Source organism: Ascaphus truei, chromosome 8, assembly GCF_040206685.1.
Source record: "Ascaphus truei isolate aAscTru1 chromosome 8, aAscTru1.hap1, whole genome shotgun sequence".
NCBI classification, from domain to species: Eukaryota; Metazoa; Chordata; class Amphibia; order Anura; family Ascaphidae; genus Ascaphus; species Ascaphus truei.
The window spans coordinates 83,102,333-83,117,251 of NC_134490.1; the positions used below are offsets into that span (position 1 = coordinate 83,102,333).

General features: G+C 41.4%; 1 protein-coding gene across 1 annotated transcript in view; it reads left to right on the top strand.

The window, feature by feature from the left end:
• The first annotated feature begins 8,115 nt into the window (after positions 1-8,115).
• The window catches only part of SLC16A12 (solute carrier family 16 member 12), a 76,059-nt gene continuing 69,255 nt past the window's right edge, over positions 8,116-14,919 (top strand). The window contains exon 1 of the mRNA XM_075612864.1: positions 8,116-8,321. The gene's annotated coding sequence lies outside the window, so the exon portion shown is untranslated. The remainder of the gene's footprint in view (positions 8,322-14,919) is intronic.

Sequence of the window (14,919 nt, forward strand, 5' to 3'; positions counted from 1 at the left end):
ATGAAGGGGACATTGTGGGTGTGTGTGTATGGGGGGCTGGGGGAATTGTGTGTATGAACGGGACATTGTGGGTGTGTGGGTATGGGGGGGGGGGAATTGTGTGTATGAAGGGGACATTGTGGGTGTGTGGGTGTGGGTGTATGGGGGGGGGATTGTGTATATGAAGGGAACATTGTGGGTGTGTGTGTGTATGGGGGGGGGAGAATTGTGTGTATGAAGGGGACATTGTGGGTGTGTGTGTATGGGGGGGTGGGGGAATTGTGTGTATGAACGGGACATTGTGGGTGTGTGGGTATGGGGGGGGGAATTGTGTGTATGAAGGGGACATTGTGGGTGTGTGGGTGTGTGAGTGTGGGTGTATGGGGGGGGGGAATTGTGTATATGAAGGGGACATTGTGGGTGTGTGGGTGTGTGAGTGTGGGTGTATGGGGGGGGGGAATTGTGTATATGAAGGGGACATTGTGGGTGTGTGTGTATGGGGTGTATGGGGGCGGGGGGAATTGTGTGTATGAAGGAGACATTGTGGGTGTGGGTGTTTATGGGGGGGAATTGTGTGTGTAGGAGAGAGGGGCCTTGTTTATTTAGGAGGGGGAACAATTGTGAGTAGGAAGGGGGGGAACTGTGAGTGCAGGGGGGATAAATTGAGTTTAAGGGGGGGGGGGCGTGTTTATGTGTGTGTGTAGAAGGGGGAGATTGTGTATGTGCGTGTGTAGGAAAGGGGAATTGTGTGTGTAATTTGTGGTTTGTGTAATCTGCAACTGTTGCTATGTAATTTGGACACTTTCTCTGGGATTGGAGCCATAACTACTGGAACTCTACTTCTCCCGTATCTCCGTATCTCAAGTCCTTAGTAGTATCAGTGTAACATTCCAGAAACTATTCAGCACAGGGGCTGCTCAGCTGAAGTGATTGATGTTGCTTTGCAGGCCACGCTGGTTGAGCTGCATTCCCCACCCATGTACATACAACATACAACAACTGCAACACATACAAGGTACGTTTTAGCCCACGTCCATAGTTAGCGTGACGGTGCGCGCACTGCACACACAGACCTGTAAAGCAATGCGCAATCTTTGGATTTTGCCGTGCGACGGCCGGATCACGTGCCTGCTTCAGCCAATGAGGGCGAACCGCTCGCGTGACATCACGTGCACGCCTCCAGGCATGGAATTAGAGCCGCTCCTGGTCGCGTCTCCACCTCCGGAGCCCGCAGGCCACGGATCACCTGTGCAGCAGGCGTGAGTGACGTCACGCATGCGCGCCTGCAATGTACAAGGTCTCATACAGAATTGGAGATGCCAGACATTCTAATAGAGAGAATGCTTAGAAGACTGATGTGCCCGTGTAACTGATGCTTAGGAGACTGATGTGCCCGTGTAACTGATGCTTAGAAGACTGATGTGCCCGTGTAACTGATGCTTAGAAGACTGATGTGCCCGTGTAACTGATGCTTAGAAGACTGATGTGCCCGTGTAACTGATGCTTAGAAGACTGATGTGCCCGTGTATCTGATGCTTAGAAGACTGATGTGCCCGTGTATCTGACCTCTTGTGCATCTTGTGTTTTCTGATTTTATGCTGTTCCTGTCTTTTTTTAAATTGATTTTTTATCATTCTATAGTTTTACTGTTTGTTCCTACAAGCTACAATATTGCAGTGAAAGCTGCTATTCCGCAAGATGAGGTGGTGCTGATGCTAATTAACCTTTGCAGCTGTTAATAGCTTCTATAATAATAAGTTAATTGGATTTGTAACAACTTCTTTTTTTAACATTAAATGACATTTCAATCTATATTTGTATATTAGACATCACTGTACAAAAATACAATAAATAATTGTAAGTAATGCATATCAAATGTATTATTAATCTAAGCCATCACAGAATAGACAATGGCATATTTTCATTAAAAAAATAGAATGCAACAAAGTTACTGAAAGAGGAGAAAAAATGTCTTCAAATACTGTGAAACTGGTCGTTTTTAGTACTACTACTATTCATGGACTTTGAATACATTGAAATATTTACACACAAATAAGGTATTAGTAACATGGATATTTGAAGTCCTGAATGGGATGTCATAAAAGATGCAGTCATGCCAACGTGTTATGGAGGTGATGTCAAAGAATGGCGTCTAGGTGTAAAACCACATAACCTACAAGACACAGAAGTCAGGGGAGCACATTTTCAACCATTAAACAAATCTGAGACGTACTAATAATGTACGTTAGATGAAAATGGAAGTGAACATGTGGACCTAGTCTGTAGTTTTTGTCTGCAGTCCCCTATTTAAATGTAAGGGTTCCAAAATGAAAGATTATTTATTTGTTTATGCCAGGCCTTCATTCTGGCTTTATTTCCAATACATGGAATTCCTTACAATGCCAGCCATATCTAAGCAATTAATCTTATACTAAAAATAAAAAAACTACTTCATCGGAGTTTGAAAAAAGTCGCCACTAGGTTTTTTTTTTTTTTAATATTCGAAATTGGAGATTATTTGAAAATTTGAAGAAGAAAAAAGCAGACACATTTTTAGGAAATTGGAGAGTGTAAAAATATTAGCGGAAAAAATGGAAAATGGGAAAATATTTGAACATTTTGGGGAAAAAAAATATTTGTAACAAAATGGAAAGAATATAAAAAAAAAAAATTGAAAAAAAACTCCCCACCACATTTCGACACATTTGTCCAATCTTTAGAAAATACATTACTATGACCACTAGGTGGCAGTATTGGCTATATATGAATCCTCCACCTGAATAAACTACCACATTAAATAAACAGACAAGACGTGTTTGGGTTTTGTAACACTCGGTGCCGAGTGTCCCATACTAAGATTTTATTTTGTTTACCTGACTAAGGCCAAGATCCACAGAAGGGTGCTAACTTTAGCATGCCTTTACGCCCATTCAAATGGATCTGGGTCTGAGTGTTGGCGTGCCCCCCAGGGGGGGCGCTGGATTTGTCGGGGGGTCGCTGGCGGTTCCAGAGGTCCCGCGCTCTTCCCCGAGGCATTGAAATGAAATGACGGGGGATCGCGTGAGGCCTCTGCAACTCTAAAACTTACCTTGATTCTGCCGGTGTCATGTGACGTGACGTGATACGTGCCAAATGACGCTGCAGGTCACGTGACGTCACATGACCCCGCGCGATGTAAGGAGGGGGGGTGCAGTAGAGCAGGCGGGGGAGGGGGGCGCGCAGCAAAAAACGTTTGCGCGCCCCTGGTCTAGGAGAAGGGCCTGAAACAAACCAAAACATATCAAATGGGGAATTAAGAGCTGGTGAGACATTTTAATAAAACATGAAAGTTTTCTATGGATCTATTTTGTACATACTTTATTTTTTAGAGTGCGCTATGGACTATATATATGTACTAAATTCTGTCAAACATTAAGGCACCTTATGCTCATTTAAATGGAGACCCCCAGTTCAGGAGAAATTAGCAGTGATTTTCTGGTCCGATGGGAACTTAAAATTGCTACTTCTGGTATAATTGTTGCTGCAAATATGCAACTTCCTATCTGTGGTGCTTAATACATGTTTTTATTCTATATACGCCAAGCAGCCATTGGGGCGGTCTACGGACGAAAATCCCCATTCAAGTATATTACCATGTTTTACATGTTGAAAACGGCTGCTTTGGCGTATATAGAATTACCCCTTAAATCACAGGTTAATCGTCTATATGTAAAGAAAAAAAGACAGCGCACAACCTCCCATAGTGTAAAATAGTAAATTATATTACAAATATTTAAGTGATAATATTATGCACGTATACAGCAAGGATAATGTAGTTGGACAGGGCATGTTTAAGGTACATGTTACAACTCTGATGGTATAACAAAATCGTCTGGTGAGTATCAGCTGATCCCTGATGAAGTTGGTTCTACTGACGAAACGCGTAGGAGTGTAACTGAAAACAGCTTGTTGGCAAGTATTCTCCCCCACATACTACGGAGACTTATCCGGTTAGCCTTCGGCATACAAACTGAGACAGCGCGGGTCTACCGTTCATACGGATTGACTCTGTGACATCAGGAGTGGCGCTGTGAAGTCTGAGGCTCTGTGTAAGGGACTCCCCTAAGCCAGTAGTTCAACGGGGTGAGAGAGTCTTGTTCCGGTATACCGCTGAATTGGCACATACAGTAGTTAGCCGCTCTATAAAGACACTGCACCTGCGGAACTGCAAGCAAGTAGAAGTGCCCCCTGGATTGAGTGTCCTGATCGGAGCCCTGTGCAGTCTGTTTAAATATTGCTTGCAGCGACTGGAGCAGGAAAATTGCAGGTTGTGCGCTGTCTTTTTTTTAACTTTACTTTACATACTGTAAGTATGGATATAGGATAATGTATGTCAACTAAATTTGTCATAGGTTAAACTTGATGTATGCATGTCTTTTTCAAATCCCATCTACTATGTAACTGTAACAAGGACTAATTTTAGTGAAGTATAAATGTAATACAATAAATAAACTGTTATGTCAAAAACTAATGTTGTTATTAGTTGTTATTAGTTGTTATTAGAAATTTATTACATTTCTTAAAGTGGGGTGGGGCTAGGTAGCGAGTAGCTTTTGTGGTTGGGCGAGTAGCTTTTTGGGTAATTTGTCAAACCCTGTATATGTATATACAGTTAGGTCCGGAAATAATTGAACACTGATACAAGTTTTGTTTTTTCGGCTGTGTACTAAACTAAATCCAAGTTATAGTTAAAAGTTTAGGAATTACATCTCTTTAATATGGAGTCCAAGCCTTCTCCATACTTTTTTCTTCCCATCATTCTGGTACAGGTTGATCTTAGTTTCATCTGTCCAAAGAATGCTGTTCCAGAACTGGGCTGGCTTTTTAGATATTGTTTGGCAAAGTCTATTCTGGCCTTTATATTCTTTAGGCTTATGAATGGTTTGCAGCTTGTGGTGAACCCTCTGTATTTGCTCTCGTGAAGTCTTCTCTTTATGGTAGACTTGGATAATGATATGCCTACCTCCTGGAGAGTGTTCTTCACTTGGCTGGATGTTGTGAAGGGGTTTTTCTTTACCATGGAAAGGTTCCTACGATCATCCACAACTGTTGTCTTCTGTGGACGTCCAGGCCTTTTTGCGTTGCAGAGCTCACCAGTGCGTTCTTTTTTCTCAGAATGTACCAAACTGTTGATTTGGCCACTCCTAAGACTGCGTCCATAGGACTGCAGTCGTGCGGAAGTGCGCGGAGGCTGAGGGAAAGCGGGTGCTTTTCCTGGCCTTGGTCCGCGCGCCGTCCGGGGGGCGTGTCGAGGGGGGGGGGGAGGGGCTGTGTCGTCACGGAGCTGGTTCGCCCTCATTGGGCGAACCGCTCATGTGACCGGCCCTGCACTCCCGTGAGGGCGAAAATCTATAATTTGAATAAGACCTACACATCCGCACGCTTGCGGAAGCGTGCGCGATCCCCTGCTAAAGCCGCTCTCATTGCAGCTGCAGGGGCTCACTGAGAAGCGTCAGCGCGCCTCAGCATGGGTTAGCGCCTAAGCGCTGACCCTGGACGCAGCCTAATGTTCCTGCTATCTCTCTGATGGGTTTTCTTTTTTTGCAGCCTAAGGATGCCCTGTTTCACTTGCATTGAGAGCTCCTTTGACCACATGTTGTGGGTTCACAGCAACAGCTTCCAAATGCGAATGCCACACCTGGAATCAACTCCAGACCTTTTACCTGATAAATTGATGATGAAATAATGAAGGAATAGCCCACACCTGTCCATGAATCAGCTTTTGATTCAATTGTCCAATTACTTTTGGTCCCTTGAAAAAGAGGGGGCTACATATTAAAGAGATGTAATTCCTAAACCCTTCCTCCAATTTGGATGTGAATACCCTCAAATTAAAGCTGATAGACTGCACTTGAAGCCCATGTTCATTATTTAACTGTAACTTGAATGTATTTTGGTACACAGACGAAATAACAACTTGTATCAGTGTCCAATTATTTCCGGACCTAACTGTATGTATACTGTGTGTGTATATGTATGTATATATATATATATATATATATACGGTGTTCGACAAACCTATACATTTGCTCGCCCCGGGCGAGTGGATTTAACCCCCGGGCGAGTAAATATTGGCCCAAGCAGCACACATTTGGTACTAGGTGGCGAGTAGATTTTTTTGTGTGGCGAGTAGATTTTTTGGTGATTTGTCAACCACTGTATATATATATATATATATATATATATATATATATATATATATATATATATATATATATATATATATATATATATATATATATATATACAAATATAACTGTATGCTCATCTGCATGTCTTAGGCAGGTCTGCAACCCCGCCTTTCCCCATTATCACCCAGCATACAGCACTTCCACTGCAGCAAGGGATTCTGGGAAATGACATGCAAATGAGCACACATGAGGGTTTTTGTCACTTATTTTACTCACCATAACTTAACTCAGTATTATGGTTTATATATATATATATATATATATATATATATATTTATATATTTATATATATATATATAAAGCAGAAAATAGCCGTGTTAGTCCAGTTGCGATAGTGCACAATAAATTAGTTCTTCAGTATTCGGTGATACCTTTTTTATTGGACTAACAATTTGTGTCATAGGACAAGCTTTCGAGAGTTATCCTCTCTTCTTCAGGTCAAGTAATACTGATATACAAAGGATTCTATGGCTAAAACAGTGTGGAGAGAGGAAAAAAAACAAAACCGATTTTTACTGTAGATAAGGTAGGGTATCCCCTGGCTTCAAACACTTAACACCCTACCTTATCTACAGTAAATATCTGTTGTTTTTTTTTCCTCTCTCCACACTGTTTTAACCATAGATTCCTTTGTATATCAGTATTGCTTGACCTGAAGAAGAGAGGATAACTCTCGAAAGCTTGTCCTATGACATTAATTGTTAGTCCAATAAAAAAGGTATCACCGAATACTGAAGAACTAATTTATTCTGCACTATATATATATATATATATATATATTATATATATATATATATATATATATATTATATATATATATATACACTGTATATATATACTGTATATATATATATATATATATCTCCAAAGGAGTGCTACTGAGCGTGGCCAAATGTATACAACAAAAGGCAAAAATTCCCAATGCAACATCCAATGTGACAAAATATATAGTAAATTATTGTTGTATACATTTATCATGAACATGATTTTGAACATACTGTATTTTACCTCTTCACCCTGTATGTGTTCATTGTCCACTGTCGTTAGTCGGTAGTATTGTAATTTCTGTTAAAGCAATTCTCATGCAAATAAACAGTAGACTTTATTTACCAGAATATAACTAATAAACCCGTCTCGTAGTTCTGCTAAATAACATATTTGAAACAAAAAACTGTACACAGCTGATTTGTGGGAAGGATATGCAATTGGAGACAATGGTGATGGAAGCAAGGATACAGCTCGCCTGTTAACCAGACAAACACTGAACAAGGTCTAGAGACCCTTCTGTAACCTGTCACGTGTGTTTATATAATAAAACAATAGCATGTTGTGATGCAGTTGGGATTAATGAATGATTAAGAGAATATTTGTACTTATTTCTCCGTTGGAAGCCTTTAATTATGTTTTATTTAAATAAGCGGGAATAACATGAAATGCAACACATATTTGATGAAATATTATTTATTTGATATAGCACTGACCATGCACACAGCACTTTACACTGCAGATAAATTGAATAGCAACTACTACTGTAACATTTGCTCATCCTCATTTACCACCATAGGGGGCAATTGGTGAAACTTCATCAATAATACACATTTTCCCTCAGATGAATGCTCATTTTAAAGCATTTCTAGCTCCTCTTGTATCACACTGTACCAGACACCCAGCCCAGGCGACTCATCACAAAAAGATGATATTACAAACTGTGTTGATGTTCTACTAAGAAATGCAATGGGACATGTTTATAAGAGGGAGGAAGAGCCAGGGGGAGAGATGCGGGGCTGAAAACAAAAACAAATAAACTGTTTCGCGTAACCTGATGCTAGTGATTTATGAGCCAGGATTTCTCTGTGGCTTTGCATTGACAGGGGGCGTTTAGGGGGAGGGCTGTGCTATCAGGCAGCATTGGCTGCAGGCACTTGTGTTTAAATGTGGCAGGGGGTCAGATGTGAAACGTGGAGCTGACATGCTGGGGATGGTAACGCTTCCTCTGGATCTGTGTGTGTACTCAGATAGCACAGAGTACCCACTAGCTGCTGCTGCTGCTGCTGCTGCTCCTCCTGCTGCTGCTGCTGCTGCTGCTGCTCCCACAGCTGCATGTACAGTATGGTAAGTGGATCTACTGGCAATCTTCAAAGTTATGATAGGAATTCCGGTAATCTGCAGTTTAGTATGTAAACTGGGGTTAATCTCTCAGATTTCAAGCAAAAAAGTACCAGATGCAAATATATATATATATATATATATATAAAAATAATCAAAAAATAAATAGGTGATACCGTTCTGTGGCTAACGAAATGCTTTTATTTGTGCGAGCTTTCGAGATACACTGATCTCTTCTTCTGGCGATATATACTGTATATGTATATATATATGTATGTATGTATGTATGTATGTATGTATGTATGTGTGTGTGTATATATATATATATATATATATATATATATATATATATATATCTATATCTATATCTATATCTATATATATATATATATATCTATATATATATATCTATCTATATATATATATATATATATATATATATAGATAGATAGATAGATATAGATATGATATATATATATATATATATATATATATATATATATATATCATATTTATTTGAAAAGGGGTTAAACTTTTATGCTGGAAATGTGATGCTAGTGCAGCAGTGAGACTTGGATAAATTAAGAGATGTTATGTAATATTTCTTTGAAAAGAACAGGGCTCATTTAATAGTGTGTCATTCAATTTTAACAGCAAATTAAGTTATGGTCTTTGTAAAATGAATAGGTTTTTCAAAAATGTTACTTAATTAATCTTAAAAAAAATAAAAAAGAAATAATAATAGGGTTTTAAGTCAGTCCCAGTTCTGGACAATAACCAATTACTTAAAAGCATACACAGGGAAATAACTGATGACAACTTACATTCAAGTCACAGCAGTAAACGATATGACAGAGAGTACTTATGTCTTGGAGTTTGATCTAGGAAACTTTCTTTAAACAACAGATGTCTGCTAAGTTAATACTAAACCTTTTATTTAACACCTTAGCTGCTGGAGAGGGAACATGTTGCTTTCCCCTCCAGTTGCTAAAGGGTTAACGCGAGCTGTCATGTGCCTGGAAGGTTAAGATAAACATTTTCTTAAAAGTTTCCTTTTGCGGTGACATAGACTATGTTATCTAGAAGGTAGATCAGGTAACAGCCATCATTAATGTGCCCTGAACTCCTGGATGGGGAGAAACTGCCAGGCTGCTGAACAGCCAGGTCTATAATAAGGTATTTCATGTCTGTACATGAGGGGACACGTTGTTGTTGTGTACAGTAATGTAGGTGGTTAAGAAGCTGCGCTCAGTAGGCTTAGGTTTCCTGAATTTATCCTGGAGGCTGCAGCTGATGCTAATACCATAGTTGCATTTATTTATTTATAAAATATTTTACCAGGAAGTAATACATTGAGCGTTACCTCTCGTTTTCATGTATGTACTGGGCATAAAGTTAAGATGACACATAATACATGGTTACAAATACAGTTACATAAGTGAACAGGGTATACATTATATACAATACATTGCATGCACAGTTAGAGATAATATATATTATGGGCGTATGTAAAAGTTACAGACCAGATAAAAATGTGAGACAGCCTTAGTTTTGAAAGAATTTAAACTGGTGGTGGCTGTGAAAGTCTCAGGTAGGTTGTTTCAGTTTTGGGGTGCACGGTAAGAGAAGGAGGAGCGGCCGGATACTTTGCTGAACCTTGGGACCATGAACAGTATTTTGGGTCAGAACTTACATGATAAGTGCTGCATGTGGTAGGGGTGAGGAGCTTGTTCAGGTAGCTGGGTAGCTTGCCCAGAAAGTATTTGAAGGCAAGACAGGAAAGGTGAACTTTGCGCCTAGACTCGAGTGATGACCAATCTAGCTCTTTGAGCATTTCACAGTGATGTGCGTTGTAGTTGCATTGGAGGACAAAGCGGCAAGTTTGCTAAGGTGGGCTTGGGGTGCCGAGCCGTATACTATGTCCCCATAGTCGATAATTGGCATTAGCATCTGCTGTGCGATACACTTTCTGACCAACAGATTTATGGAGGATTTGTTCCTGTAAAGTACACCTGGTTTGGCATAGGTTTTGGATGTCAGGGTATCAATGTGCATCCCAAGTATTAAATGGGAGTCAAACCATATGCTCAAGTATTTAAAACTACGAACAGGAGTTAGGGTGGTGTTAGCGTTAGTTCTGATCTGTAGCTCAGTCATTGGAAGCTTTAAAAATGTAGCCTTGGTCCCAAATACCATTGTTACAGTCTTGTCAGTGTTTAAAAACAGTTTGTTTTGGGAAATCCAATTTTCAAGTCTCAAAAAGTCAGATTGAAGTATGTGTTCAAGGTCGGATAGGCTATGGCTGTGTGCATATAAGATTGTGTCATCTGCATACATGTGTATTGAGGCTTCATACAAGCTGTAGGAAGATCATTGATGAACACGGAGAAGAGAAGGGGCCCCAGCACAGAGCCTTGCACACAGGTGATATCCAAGGGGTTGGAGTTAGAGCCTGAGATGGACACATGTTGGGATCTACCTGATAGGTAGGAATGAAACCAGTTTAAAGCATGCTTCCCTATTCCAGAGCACTGGAGTTTGAGAGATAACATGATCAACAGTATTAAAAGCCTTTGCAAAATCTAGGACTATTGCACCAGTGAGTTGTCCCCGTTCCATTCCACACTGGATTTCATTGCAAACTTTTATCAGGGTAGTTACTGTGGAGTCTTTTGGGTGAAAGCCAGATTGGAATTGGCTAGGAAAATTTGTCTTGGTCTAGTAGTTGCTTAATTGAGAGTGAACATATCTTTCCATGACTTTGGACAGTATTGGGAGAAGAGAGATTGACCTCTGGTTTGAGACAGTGTTTTTGTCCCCATTTGCATGGGGGCTTGAACTAGTTGTTTGGGGGATGGTGCAGTCCCCTCCTGGGTTTATACTTTTTACACTATGGTAATGTCTGTACGTTACTGATTTTGTATGTACAGCACCTCCGCCCAAATAATTGTTCCTGCCATCCTGAATAATTGACAAATATCTTTGGAAGGGCATAAAGGCGCGTGTTGTTTTGTGAGTGGACTGAGCTAATCTTAAAAAGTACTGTCAGTGATGTTTCCATAGAATAAGAACACTAAGCAAATGTACAACTGACCCAACACCAATGGTTTATATACAAATATATATTCCATTAAATATACAATATTTAAGAAGTAAGTCCGTTACATAAAAACAAAAGATTATAACATTATAGAAAATAATGACTGTTTTTTTTTATCCTAACTTTTTTTGCATATATTTTGTACTTGTATCAAATGTTTTATTATACTCAGTGCAAACATGGATACATATAAATACAACATAATTATATATAATATTATAATATATTTAATATTAAAACCACACAATGAACCACTGGGCTGTCAAATAATCCAGCAAAGCATTGCCAGCCCCAAGGTAAAATAAGGAAAATGAGCATGTAACTCCCTCAGTGCTTTGCATGACGTTGCACTCATGAAGTGATCAAAAGGGTCTAAAACACTTCGATCCCTTAATGTATTATGTTCTAGGGGCCACCGTCTGCAGATTGAGTTCCCGGGAATATTACAATCTGAAATATATACAGGTGTAGTGTAATCTTACATAACATTAATAGAAGGGTACGTAATCCAGGAGCATATGCCAAATGTACTAGATTTGAATCCCTGCACAATTTAACCCATTAACAGCGAAAGGGATCTGCAACAGAAAAAAAATACTAATGTTTGTCCCCAGAATGATATATACTACTTAGTTAAGTTATTGTGGGTAAAAAAAGTGACAAAAACCCTCCACAGCAAAGCAAATGGAAATATTACTGTGTGCTCATTTGCATGTCTTAGCAGGTCTGCAACCCCGCCTTTCACCATTATCACCCAGCACACAGCACTTCCACTGCAGCAAGGGATTCTGGGAAATGACATGCAAATGAGCACACAGTGCCACCTTTTGCTTCAAAACCATTAACATGGTTCCCTATAGGCTTAAGCTTGCTGCATTGTCACAGCTTTGAGCACAGCCAGGGTTAAGATGCATAGCCAGTAAACCCACCCACAGACAGCTGTTTATATATATATATATATATAAGCCTATAAGGAACCATGTTAATGGTTTTGAAGCAAAAGGTGGCACTGTGTGCTCATTTGCATGTATATATTTATATACATGCATATATATATATATATATATATATGCAAATATAACTGTATGCTCATCTGCATGTCTTAGGCCTTGCCCCCGCTGCCTGCTACAGCTTCCGCTGTGGTGGACGCTGCGCTCACGAGAGCCCTCCCCGCAATGGCGCCGGGCCCGCTGCGAGGGGGGGCCGCAGCACTCGCGCTAGAGCTACTCCTGCTCTCAATAGAATTGAGAGCAGGAACTCGCGTCGAGCGGCTAGGCACGCCCCCCGGCGGTTCAGCCAATGAGGGCCAACCTGCCGGGTGACGTCATGGCCGCGCCCCCGTCACTCCTCCGCCTCGCCCCCCCCGGTCTCTGCTCCTGCAGTGAGCTGCAGACCGGGGAATCGCCGGAACGCGCAGCCAAAAGCGCGGGCGCGCGTTACAGCGGAGAGACCGGGGCCTTAGCCTTAGGCAGGTCTGCAACCCCGCCTTTCCCCATTATCACCCAGCATACAGCACTTCCACTGCAGCAAGGGATTCTGGGAAATGACATGCAAATGAGCACACAGTGTCACTTTTTGCCTCAATAACCATTTTTAACATGGTTCCCTATAGGCTTAAGCTTGCTGCATGGTCACAGCTTTGAGCACAGCCAGGGTTAAGGTGCATACCCAGAAAACCACCCACAGACAGCTGTTTCGACCTTGATGGGTCTCATCAGTGTGGGGTTGATTTTAGTGGGAATGCAAGAGAGGCTATGGACAGACCTGCCTAAGACATGCAGATGAGCATACAGCTATATTTGCATATTTGCTTTCCTGTGGAGGGTTTTTGTCACTTTTTTTACTCAACATAACTTAACTCAGTATTATGGTTTATATATATATATATATTGTAATGTAAATGCGAAATGAAGTAGATTTCCCGTATAAAAAAAAAATTAAACCAAGCTTACTATTTTACCTATTGAATCCTGTTTGCGGTTAATATATGCTACCTGTATGTTGAAACAGACTTATGGTGTCATTTTAGTTGCATGCCAGTATTTGCACACAGTCATAATTATTTGGCCAGTGAACCTAGAGTATATTAAGGACAAATACTTTAAGTAAAAGCAAACTCGTGCATATCATGTTGGTCTGCAGAACATTTAGTCCAAAGAATGCCAAGTGACTGGGCAGAAATTGCTCGAACTCTAGCTGCATTGTCTCACTGCATTGTCCATCGCTGCATTGTCTCGCTGCATTGTCTCGCTGCATTGTCCATCGCTGCATTGTCCATCGCTGCATTGTCCATCGCTGCATTGTCCTGGTGCATTGTCTCGCTGCATTGTCTCACTGCAGTGTCCATCGCTGCATTATCCATCGCTGCATTGTCCATCGCTGCATTGTCCATCACTGCATTGTCTCGCTGCATTGTCCATCGCTGCATTGTCCATCGCTGCATTGTCCATCGCTGCATTGTCCATCGCTGCATTGTCCATCGCTGCATTGTCCATCGCTGCATTGTCCATCGCTGCATTGTCCATCTCTGCATTGTCCATCGCTGCATTGTCCATCGCTGCATTGTCCATCGCTGCATTGTCCATCGCTGCATTGTCCATCTCTGCATTGTCCATCGCTGCATTGTCCATCGCTGCATTGTCCATCGCTGCATTGTCCATCGCTGCATTGTCTCGCTGCATTGTCTCGCTGCATTGTCTCGCTGCATTGTCTCGCTGCATTGTCTCGCTGCATTGTCTCGCTGCATTGTCCATCGCTGCATTGTCTCGCTGCATTGTCTCGCTGCATTGTCTCGCTGCATTGTCCATCGCTGCATTGTCTCGCTGCATTGTCTCGCTGCATTGTCTCGCTGCATTGTCTCGCTGCATTGTCTCGCTGAAATGCAAGAACCTGTGTCCTTTGTTCTTTATATCGGCAGAGAAGGGTGGACAGCTGTGTCGGTCATTTCTTCCAGGGCCACAAACAGAATATTTGGGGTCCAGGACAAAATTGAAGAATATGGCCCCTTCAAATGTTACAACAGGGACGCTCAACTCCCGTCCTCAAGCCCCCCCAACAGGTCAGGTTTTCAGGATATCCCTGCTTCAATATAGGTGGCTCAATCAGTCTTTGCTTTAGCACAGGTGTTTTAATCAGAGGTTCAGTCATTACTGAGTCTCTGATTGAACCACCTGTGCTGAAGCTGGGATATCCTGTAAACCTGACCTGTTGGGCGGGGTTACAACATAATCACACTCGGTTTACTTTGCCCCATCATGTCTTTCTCTCTCCATTTCCCCAGCGTCTCTCTCACAAACCCGTTGTCAGCCATCTTTTCCCCTTTTGTGTCTCTGCTCTCCCCTCCTCGTGTATTTCTCTCCTCTCCCCCACATCCCCTACTCATGTATTTCTCTCCTCTTCCCCACATCCCCTCCTCGTGTATTTCTCTCCTCCCCCCTCACATCCCCTCCTCATGTATTTCTCTCCTCTCCCCCACATCCCCTCCTCATGTATCTCTCTCCTCTC